Here is an 11321-nt window from a genome sequence, read left to right on the forward strand (position 1 = left end):
CCTGCTGACTCTTAATTTCAGATTTCTGGACTCCAAAACTGATAGAAAATAAATTTCTGTTGTTAGCCACCTAGTTCACAGGGCTTTGTCATGGCAGCCCTAGCAAACTAATACTCCATTAAAGCCAGCCTTTTTTGGAAACCCTTGGGAACAAATGTGTTACAGAATTCTGACTTTTTTTCTCACTTTAGAAAGATGATTGGTATGGTTTGGCTGTGTTCCCACCCAAATGTCATCTTAAATTGTAGCTCCTAAAATTCCCATGTGTTGTGGGAGGGACCCAGTGGGAGATAATTGAATGGGGAGAGGGCAGTTTTACCCATCCTTGTGATAGTGAATAAGTCTCAAGAGATCTGATGATTTTATACAGGGTTTCCCCTTTCCCTTGGCTTTCATTTCTCTCTTGTCTGCCGCCATGTAAGATGTCCCTTTTGCCTTCTACCATGATTGTGAGGCCTCCCCAGCCATGTGGAATTGAGTACATTAAACCTCTTTTTCTTTATAAATGACCCAGTCTTGGGTATATCTTTACCAGCAGCATGAAAATGGACTAATACAATGACTCAGTGATTATTCCAAATATTATTATTATTTTGATTATTCCAATTATTGCATAGCATCCCCAGTAGGGGCTGGGGGAGGGCCCATAAGTGAATGTTAGTATCTGTGAGGCAAGAGGCACAAAGGGTTGAATGAAGTGTTATACATGATGCCTAGAATACTCTCAAATCTGTTCACATCAGGTTTTGCTCTCAAATCAATTTCCTACAAACCTACAAAGATGTCTTTGGTTTTCAGGGCTTTTGGGACTTTGGAATGGCAGGTAAGGGATCATGGACCTGCCCTAAGAACGCTTAAAATATGTGCCCTCCTCATGCCACCCTGCCAACCACATTCAGCCTGCAGTCCAAAACACACGCCTACCTGTGAAATCCTAGAATTCCTCAGGGAGACCAAAGGGCAAAAGTTTCCCCTCAACTCTCAGAAAAACAACTTGCAAAATAAATGTTTAGAGATTTTATCTTCAAGTCTATTAAACGTGCAAACAAACCACCAGACACCTGACTTTTCTGTTATTCTGAGGGCTGCACTATACCCCAAAGGCTTCTTAAAATGAAATTTTTAAGCGAGGATAAAACAATTGTGTGATCACAGAAAGAAAAAACTGTAATCCAGAGAAAAAGGGCTATATTACGGTGATGCCCCTATATCCTGACACATGGGTGCCACAGGATGTGTATTTTCCCCAGTTACACAGATCAATGTACGGCAGGTACCCATGTTTGGAACCCCTGGGCCCACACACTGTCAAGAAGAAAGGGAGTTTATAGAAAGAATGAAGCCCACATCAGCATGAAAAGTCTTGGCTGGCCCACCAGTGTGAACTCTGGAATCCATTACTACATCTCTAAAGCTGGACACACACTGGAGATTTTTCCTTGTGTCTGATTCATCCAAAAAGGACATGTTATTATATTTGGATCTCAGGGATCTCAGCCGGGTTAAATCCAATACAAAGCTGAGGGCCTTTTGATTTTTAAAAATCCTCTCTTAAGTTACTGTGTGTGTTAGACTGGATATCGAAGGACTTCTACAGAGAGCTCAGGGCAGGCTCTGTAATAATTAGTAGAGTGTTGTTCCTACACACCCTGCCCCACCTCGACAGGGCGCATGCTTGAGCACTGCAAGTCTTTGCCTCTAGATGACATTGTTTTATGGGTGTACGTTTCTCCCGGTCCCTGTGACCCTGGAGAAAAATGTGCAAAATAATCATGGGGTAAAGGCACAGGGGACACATTAAGAGACTTTACATAGAAGAAAATGCACCTCTCCTGTAATAGCCATGGAGTCAGACCTCTGTAATATTTAACCAGCAGAACACAGGGTCCTTCCTTTACTTTTGCCCTATGCTTCTGACTTTCTATTAGGCGGGAAATGGAGAATCCAATTTAAACCACTTGTCGGCCAGGCACAGTGGCTCATGCCTGTAATCTCAACAGCCTGGGAAGCTGAGGCAAGTGGATCATCTGAGCTCAGGAGTTCGAGACCAGCCTGGCCAACATGGTGAAGCCCCATCTCTACTAAAAATACAAAAAATTAGCTGGGCGTGGTGGCTCATGCCTGTAATCCCAGTTACTTGGGAGGCTGGGGTAGGAGAACTGCTTGAACCTGGAAGCGGAGGTTGCAGGGAGCCAAGATCAACTCACGGCACTCCAGCCTGGGCGACTGAGCGAGACTCGGTCTCAAAACAAAACAAAAACAAAAAAACACTTGTCAATAACAGCCACATCTGTTTGGTTTTCCAAATAGGTCAATCTAGTATCTTCCCAGTTTTCAGGGGGTTCAGCACTGGTGTCTATTTGCTCATCCTTCACGCTTTTTCCCTATATCCTTGGAAATCTTTGATTCTTCCCAGGCTCTAGGCAGCCAGCACCTTCTTTCCCTCATCTCTGCAGGATGAAGCACCCCCATAATAATCAGCCTCTCCACTTTCTGAATTCCTACAGTCTGAATACTTAGACCACTCCCTTTTCCATGGACTGTTGTGTCTGTGTTGTTTGTTCCTTTCTTTTTTTTTTTTTGAGATAGGGTCTCGCTTTGCCACCCAGGCTGGAGTGCAGCGGCGCAATCTCTGCAGCTTTGATCTCCTGGGCTCAAGCGATTCTCCCACCTCAGCCCCTGTGAGTAGTTGGGACTATAGCCATGCCGCCACACATGGCTAATTTTTTTTAACTTTTGTAGAGACAGGGGTTTTCCCATGTTGCCCAGGCTGGTTGTGAACTCCTGGCCTCAAGGGATCCTCCTGCCTCCACCTCCCTCAGTGCTGGGATTACAGGTATGAGTCACCATGTCCAGACTTGTTTGTCCCTTTTCAAGTATGTAAATCTTAATTCGCCTAAACCGGCTGCACATCACTCAGGGCCACTGTCCGTGTCTTACGCTAGTGTGTCTTTTCCATGCAACCTTGTACAAAACAGGCCTTCAATTAACATTTCTTGGTTGCTTGACTTCTTAACAAACACTATGATAGGTTACCTTCTTCCCAGGGTTACATGTTTGGAAAATAGTCCTGTCTTGAGTTGCCAAAATGTGGTACTCTCAGTGTGTTTACCTCATACCTGACAATGACACCTCAGAATATTGACCTTCTTTGGAAACAGGGTCCTCACAGAGGTAAGTGAGTTCAAATGAGGTCACCAGGCACAGTGGCTCATGCCTGTAATCTCATACCTGATAATGAATAACTAGATGCAGAATTTATTTTCCACAAATTTTCTTGAACTTGTTTCATTTTCCTCTCTCTATAATGTAGGAAACATAGGGTCATTTTGCATAGTGTACACTCACATACACTCAAAGAAACAATAAAATGATTAAAAAAAAAAGAAGAAGTTTCACAGTGAACCTCATTTCTGCAACATTACCTGATACCAAAAACTGAAATCATGAATCACTTTTGATTAACTAAAAGCATAAACATATTAACTGACTTATAGAGCTGATACCCTTGTGTTTAGTTAAAAACAAATATTCAAATCAAAAGGACACAAGAAATACTAATGTTTGAGGACTAACTTTGGGAGAAAATAATAAAACATTTAATTCCAGAAACCCTGATGAGGCTGTTGGTAATCACTTACAAATTGAAAGTGGAGTTCACATTTAAAAATGAATCTTCAGCTCACTATGCACCATTATAATTTTTGTTTCCAGTTGCTTACATTCTTAGTGTCATTTTTCATGCTTTTGTATGTCTGCTGTTGATATTTTTCCAACCTGAAAAGCTTTTTTTTTTTTTTTTTTTTTTTTTTTTTTTGAGACAGAGTCTCACTCTGTCGTCCAGGCTGGAATGTGGTGGCGCGATCTCGGCTCACTGCAACCTCTGCCTCCTGGGTTCAAGCAATTCTCTTGCCTCAGCCTCCCGAGTAGCTGGGACTACAGGTGCCCGCCACCATGCCCAGCTAATTTTTGTATTTTTAGTAGAGATGGGTTTTCACCATGTTGGCCAGGATAGTCTTGATCTCCTGACCTTGTGATCCGCCCGCCTCAGCCTCCCAAAATGTTGGGATTACAGGCGTGAGCCACCGCGCCCGGCCCAAAAAAGCTTTCCTTAAATGAAGATGTATAAGCCTCAATCTAGATATGAATCTTCACACACCAAATAAACTATTAAACAGCTCTCAATAATAATGATTGAGAAAACATTTGTTGTAATTAACCTCAAATTTTTGTGCAGCTGATGTGGAATGAGATAATATTAAAGAGCAATGACAATTATATTAAGTAAGTGCCACCTGGGGATACAGCGAGCATCAGCACAAACGGAGACATGAGTGCCCCCCAAACTAGGTCTTTAGGGGACAAAAAGTGTGATAGATTACTGCAGGCAATGTGAGGGTGCACAGGGAGACTTTGTCACCGTGCCATCCGCTATGCTGGGCAGCAGTTTGAGACCTCAGCAACCAACGTCCTGGGAGCATGCCTGCCTGCTGCATGGCTCCTCACAAGTGAGCCCAAACCCTAACCAGACATGTGCCATCTCAGTGTAAGAAATGGCATTTGCGTGGAGACAACTATGTATTCTAGCCAAACATCACTTATTAATTGCTAATGCATTGACACTGTATATATTCTGCAGTCTATAATTCTGAAAAAATTCTAAAAAGTAAATAGGTCCTACAAAAAAACACAAAAGGAGAAGGGGAAAAAAATCACCCTCTTCCATGGTTAGCAAAGTCGTTTCACCACAGAGCAGTGTTCTAGCACTTCATGTGCACAGGGATTGCCTGGGATCTGGTTAAAATATAGTCTGATTGGGTAGGTGTGAGCTGCACCTCAAGAACCTGCATTTCTAACAAGCTCCCTGGTGATGCCAATACAGCTGGTGGGAGTAGCAAGACTAAAGAAGCTCGAATACCACTCACTTTGCAAAGAATTCCAAGTGTGGAAGGGTGCATGGGCTCTCCCATAAAGAACTGAGACCTTAGGAATATCAAGTTGTATGTGGATACTCCCCAACGCTCATCCTGGGCCTCTTTTCACGCAACAGCTTTCCTTGGAGGGAGCTCACACCCTGCCTCCACACACACCTCCCTGACTATTAAAGACCAAGACCTCAGGCTTGAGCACCAGGCAAGCAAATGAGGGCCCCTCCGGCCATCCCAACCTCATTGATTAAGCACCTTGAGGATAAAAATCACAGAAAGTCCCAATCTCCTGTTTTCCATATCTTGTCAATGCAGCCAAATTACTAACCAAATAGCCTAAGCTTCATCCACTCTGCACTGGTTCTTTGTAACCTACAACAAACTATTGTGGCATACATGGTCTGCCCAGCTCGGGCCCCTGCATGCCCCTCCAGTGCCATCTTCCATGTGCCTTATACATGTTGCCAAGTGGAGCGACTATGACTTTTAGTTCTCAGAGCACAGCATGCTTTCTCCTCTGCTAGAAACGCCCTGCCCTGACCCGGCATGCACATCATGTTAAAACAAGCTCCAGTGCCTCTGGGAAGGCTTCCTGGCCCTCAAGCTCCACTCCTGTTGGCAGAAGCCTATCAGTGCTGCAGTTGTTTACTTCTGTGTCCATTTCTGCTATCGGTCTGGAAGCTCCTTGTGGACAGGGCCATGCCTTGGTCACTTGCGTGCATCACATTCCAGTCATGCAGTGGGTCTGCAACAAAGATTGCTTTACAGGGCACTGAGATGGCCCTTGGGCAGGTTAGGCAAATGGGAAAGCGGGTAATGGCTGGAGTGGGGTAGGGTAAATCTTGAGATTTATGGTAAGTAGATACTGGAAAATATCTGTCTGTCATGAAGCATATAGCTTTCATATGCTGGGCAAGAGCCAGCTCTATTATTTTAAGGTGTAATACTGCTTAAATTTGGGGTAAATTGGATAGAAATAAAATAGCCTTACTTGCTATTATCATCAAACTCTCACTTGGTTATTTTTCTGATGTCATGACTGAAAAAAAGAAGTTCAATAGCAATGGAGCAGAAGCTGAAAGAGAAGGATAATCTGCTCTTAGGGAGTTTGAACAAGAGGCAATTAATAAAGGATTAAGCTAAGTAAAACCACAGCAGAACATGTAACTGCAGCATGTTGAACACTGAAAACCAGAGGGGCAATTAGGTAGGAAAAACCCACAGTGGGTAAAACACTCACTGGGTCAATGAGCAACAGGTGGAACTGCACAAGGCTAATCCCTTGTGGACCTCTTTCTAGAAGAGAAGCAAGGAAAGCAGACTCCAGCCCTTAGAGCATGCAGAGACGTCTGGTAATTAGACTGACCGCACAGTCCTACGAGCCACCCAGCGAATTCCATCTTACTAATGCGTAAAGGTGGGGTAAGGTGACCTGCGGACAACTCACCTCCAAATACTGACAGCTCAGAAGAAACCACAGCCTCCACACTGACCGAAATTAGGATCACGCGGTCCTTCAGGACACCCCCAGGAAGACCGCCTGGAGACTCCTTTACACAGACCCTCCTAAGGCTCCGCGGTCTGCTTCTCTTCTCCTATTTCTTCATTCAACAAATTCTCACTACATGTCTGGCATGGTTGTTTTAGGCATCTGAGATGTGCCAGGGAAGAAAACGGACAAAACTCCCTACCTTCCAGGGGAGACAGGTAGCAAACAATACCGAATAAATTACTAAAGTTCACAGTGTTAGAAGATGATAAAAACTAAAGAGACAAGAAGCACAGCAAGGAGGACTGATGTGGGGACGTGGAGGCAGATACAGGCTGCAGGGCAGGCACCTGATTTTGTGAAATCTGTGAGTAGCCGCTTGAAGGAAATATATTATGGCTCACTGGAAAGGCAGACTCTAACAGAAATATAATAATTGAATATCTGACAAAGATCAGATTTTTTTTTTTTTAAATGGATGCCTTGGTTGACTTGACTTAGGGTAACACAGCAGCATCACGGAGGGCATGCGCTCTGGAGTCTGACACACCCTGGTTTGTTTTCCAGCTCTGCCATGTGCAACTAAAAACAACAGGATGTCATCTCTATCAGCTGTAGCAGTGAGGCCTCATGAGATGCGAGGTTTGTACACCCTCCAGCACAGCGCCCAGCACTCGGTGAGCCGAGGCTATCAGCACTGCTCAGACTTAAGACCACAGTAGGTCCCAAAGCCTTCCCTGTCCCCAAGCACAGCACAGGAACTCATGCTCCTGCTCACTTGAGAAGTTCAGAAAAGGCCGGGCGCGGTGGCTCAAGCCTGTAATCCCAGCACTTTGGGAGGCCGAGGCGGGCGGATCACGAGGTCAGGAGATCGAGACCATCCTGGCTAACACAATGAAACCCCGTCTCCACTAAAAAAAAAATACAAAAAAATTAGCCGGGCGTGGTGGCGGCGCCTGTAGTCCCAGCTACTCGGGAGGCTGAGGCAGGAGAATGGCGGGAACCCGGGAGGCGGAGCTTGCAGTGAGCCGAGATCGCGCCACTGCACTCCAGCCTGGGCGACAGAGCGAGACTCCGCCTCAAAAAAAAAAAAAAAAAAAAGAAAAGTTCAGAAAAGACAGCTTTATTCTCAGTGGTGCTAAGTTTAAGAAATTAAGAAGTAATAGAATCGTGTCATGACTGTGTTGCTCTGCCTATGCGTTCACATTCATCCCTCCCCCTCAGGATTTATCCTATAGTTGCAAAAAATCATTTGCCAGGCCTGGTTTGATGGGTTGCGATAATCAATTTTGACTTGGGGGTGGGGGAGAAAACACAGAGCTCTGCTATTGGAGGTCACTTAGTCTCACACAACTGCATTTGGCAAACGACAAAACTGGGAGATAAAGGGCACTTCTGCCCTCAATGGTGCAGTCGCAATTTCAGGCCTTTACTTCTCTCTGTCTAAACTGCTATACCTCTTAGAGGGCAGAATAATTAATTCTCTTTGAGGATATTTCATAGGCGTGGATATTCCTAGTTTCCAATATTGATTAGATGAGAAGAGATTTGAGTGTCTTTGATGAGTGGATATATTTTTTTTTCCAGGAAATATCCATTCATTCTGCTCCAAGATCAATGACCACTTACCCTTCTAGACATAAGAGTTTATAGTTTTCTACAAGAATGGTATTTTTAAAGGTTTCTAAAAGTTGTTTTTTTTTTTTTCTTCTTTTAGCCACTAACCAAGTGTTAGCCACGACTTTCCTATTAACCAAAAATAGACACACTGGAAAATGTTAGGAGATACCATGGCAGAAGAAAACAAAACTGTGCTGTCTTTCAAAAGATGATCCACCCATGCAATTCTGATGGCCTTACCCTGATTTCCTTATGTCCCCCAACACTACTACTAATTCTATTATCAGTTGACTTGGCTATTATGGGTCTCCTCCACCAGGCTGAAGTTCCCTGCAAGCAGAGAGGTAAGTGGTCACAGACGGCTGTGCAGGCCACTGGCTCAGGTCCTCATGTGCCCTTGGCCTCTTCTATTTGCACTGGTATCTCGAGCAGTGGTCCCTGAGGGGCTTGGTCCATATTTGCTGAATAAATGAATTTCACCGTGAGGTTGGGAGGCCACTTAGACTCTAACTGGTGCACTTGCCATTTGGGAGCTTGCAAGCTGCATTTTACCTTGCCCACACTTCTCCCCTCTCTTAAAAAATAAGAAGCAAAGCCAAATATAGATGTGCACAAGCGCAACAAAAAGGAAATTGAATTGTGAAGCAGATAAAACCTAGGATCCGGCAGATGCAGTGGCTGGGGCTGCTCCCCGCCCAAGCGGGACAGTGGGTTGCCCCACCCACATTGCTGAGCTGAATCTCACCGCTGAGTTTCTGGGTTTTTTTCCCCTAACCTGGTTATTGCTAAACTGAGATGCTGGCTTTGTCATCAAAGCTTTCAGTTCTGTGTCATGCTCAAGATCAAATTTTCATGGCAAATTTTATCTCTAAAAAGGGATAAATGCATCATCTCTCCAGGGACCCGCAGTTCCACATGGGTGACAGGGCCCTGACTGTGTCTTGTCTTCTCATTCTCTTCCCTGCCAATACCCCCTTCTCTCTGACACTTGTACTCTTCAGCTTTCCTAATATTTCAAGGTAAGTTACTTGTTTTTTCCAGACACAGAGCATTCCTCTGCCATACACACAGTGAAACCACTCACCTGGAGTGGGTGGCCCCTATCAATACATAAATAATTTAATGAAAATTAATTTTTTAAACCAAAATTAAGGGGCATTTTCCCAATCTGATCACCATCCTCATTCAGTCCAATGCTTCAAGACTGTTAAAGTACATATTTAAATATAAATAAACAAATCAAATGAAAACAAAAGCAAGAGGAAACGAACAATCAGCCTTAAGGAAAAATGTAGCTCAACAAAAACAGACAAGTGAAAGGGAGAAGGAAGTGCCCCTCAATGTCTAGCACAAGAGACACTTAAGACATATTTGGTAACTGACTAAAAGAATAAAGAGAAGACAACTTGTTTTCAAGTAATGAACAGAGCAAGTGACTTAAATAGCCTTTTGAATGAGTTAAACTAAATAGTTACACAAATATAATACCATACAGGACAGTGTCCAAAGAGAACAAATTCCTTTCAGATAGATCGCTCATTGATTAACCTCAGGTACAATTACAGCCCTGAAAACCTCAACAAAACAGGGCAAGAGAGAAAAAGTGAAGTGTATCAAAATGCCTTAAAGCCTGCCATACCATTTCCTCTAATGAAGTTAGACACTTCCTTCCAGTCTCAAGCCTGTCAACTTAGCATGGCAGATCTTGGCCAGAATAAACTCCTGGATCCAGTTAATTGAGCTAAAAGGGGTCAAACCCTAGCATTGGCAAAGGCTCAAAGATCACACCCCCAGGACTTTCAATGGCTTCTGCCCAAGAATCTATGACCAAATGACTTCTGATAACATGACAGGGTTTCCAGTCACTGGCCTTAGTCAGAGGAGGCTGTTTATAATTGCATGTGATCCTCTTGCCTGCTGCAGGCCAGATGAGTAATAGTGAAGTGAACAAGACAGCTTACATCACTGAAAGCGGTGCATTTTCCATGTATTCTATGAAACTCCAGAGTCCACTGGACTCCCGGATCTCTGTTTCCACTTAGTCTGAAGGGCAGGGGGGTCTCGGCAGGAAGTGCCCAGGTGCTCCCTGTGACCCCTGTGGGAGGGCATCTGGGTACCACCTGCCCACATCCCACTGCCCACCTGTGCTCCTGGGTACTGAGAAAACCAGGCCAGGTACAGAGGAAGCACAAATATTTACTGTAGATGAGGGTATGTTGAGTGACCCCTGGGGAAATCTGGGCCACTGGGAAGGCAGTCAAGATAGACTCAGAAAACAGCTGAGAACACGTGCTTCTGCCATGCCCTGAAGGCCAACAGCCTCTGAAACCTCCGTGATTCAAGGTGAGTGAGTGGCAGGCTCACGTCAAGCCCACCTGTAGAAAGGAAAGCCCCGTCTATGTTACTAGCACATTACATCATACTTAACTCAAAGCACATAAAAAGGAAAAGATTTCCATCAAGTTGAAAGAAACAATATGAAAATGGCTTCACATGAAAATTGACTTGGTAAAACCCTAAGAAGTACAGGCAAAAACAAAACAAAACAAACAAAAAAAAACATTGCCTGGAATGAAACATAAAAATCCCAAACAAGCCTCCCATCCCAACAGAACCGTCAGACCACAAAAGCTCCTGTCCCATCACTTGCCTTAATAAGTACATAGAGGCCCCCCACCATCACCACACCCACCAAACAAACCACTTTGGAATAAAACTTCTATACTCAAGTAGCAGAATTCATATAATTTCATACCTGCCTTCATTTTATATCTTTTCATTATATTCCACAGTGATAAGAAAATGTCCCAAACGTGTTGTTTTAAATCAACACTTAGTTGCAATAAATTTTCATAAAAATGATAGGAATGAAAAAGGTTAAGGCATAACATCTGTAACTAGTACAGATGTTTACTTCCTCTTAACTAAATAAAAAGCATTTCTTCTTCCTCTCTTCTTGACTTCACCATCATCTTACTAGATTCCCACAAGAATTAAAGTTCAACTTGTGCTCCTTACAGACATTAAAAAAAGTAAAAAAAAAAAAAAAAGGTCAGCACCCACCACTGTGGCCATTCCTTCTCTTCCTGGTCATTACACTAATGAAACTCACCAGCCTGGGGCCAGCACAAACGTACTTTAAAATCCCTCTTCCCTTACAGAGTTATTTGTTTCCTTTTGTTTCTTTCACTGGCAATATCTCATTCAAACATGTGTAAAGTACTCTTCAATGTGAAATAAGTATTAAAGAATAAATATTAAAGAGTAGCTATGAAATAAGTACT

The 11321-nt window shown here is 43.6% G+C and overlaps 1 protein-coding gene across 14 annotated transcripts in view; it reads right to left on the minus strand.

Annotated features, from left to right (window-relative positions):
* Window positions 1-11321, minus strand: part of NEDD4L (NEDD4 like E3 ubiquitin protein ligase) — a 369323-nt gene that overhangs the window by 173178 nt on the left and 184824 nt on the right. The gene's annotated exons all lie outside the window — the stretch shown is intronic.

Source organism: Macaca thibetana, chromosome 18 (genome assembly GCF_024542745.1).
Source record: "Macaca thibetana thibetana isolate TM-01 chromosome 18, ASM2454274v1, whole genome shotgun sequence".
Classification (NCBI taxonomy): domain Eukaryota; kingdom Metazoa; phylum Chordata; class Mammalia; order Primates; family Cercopithecidae; genus Macaca; species Macaca thibetana.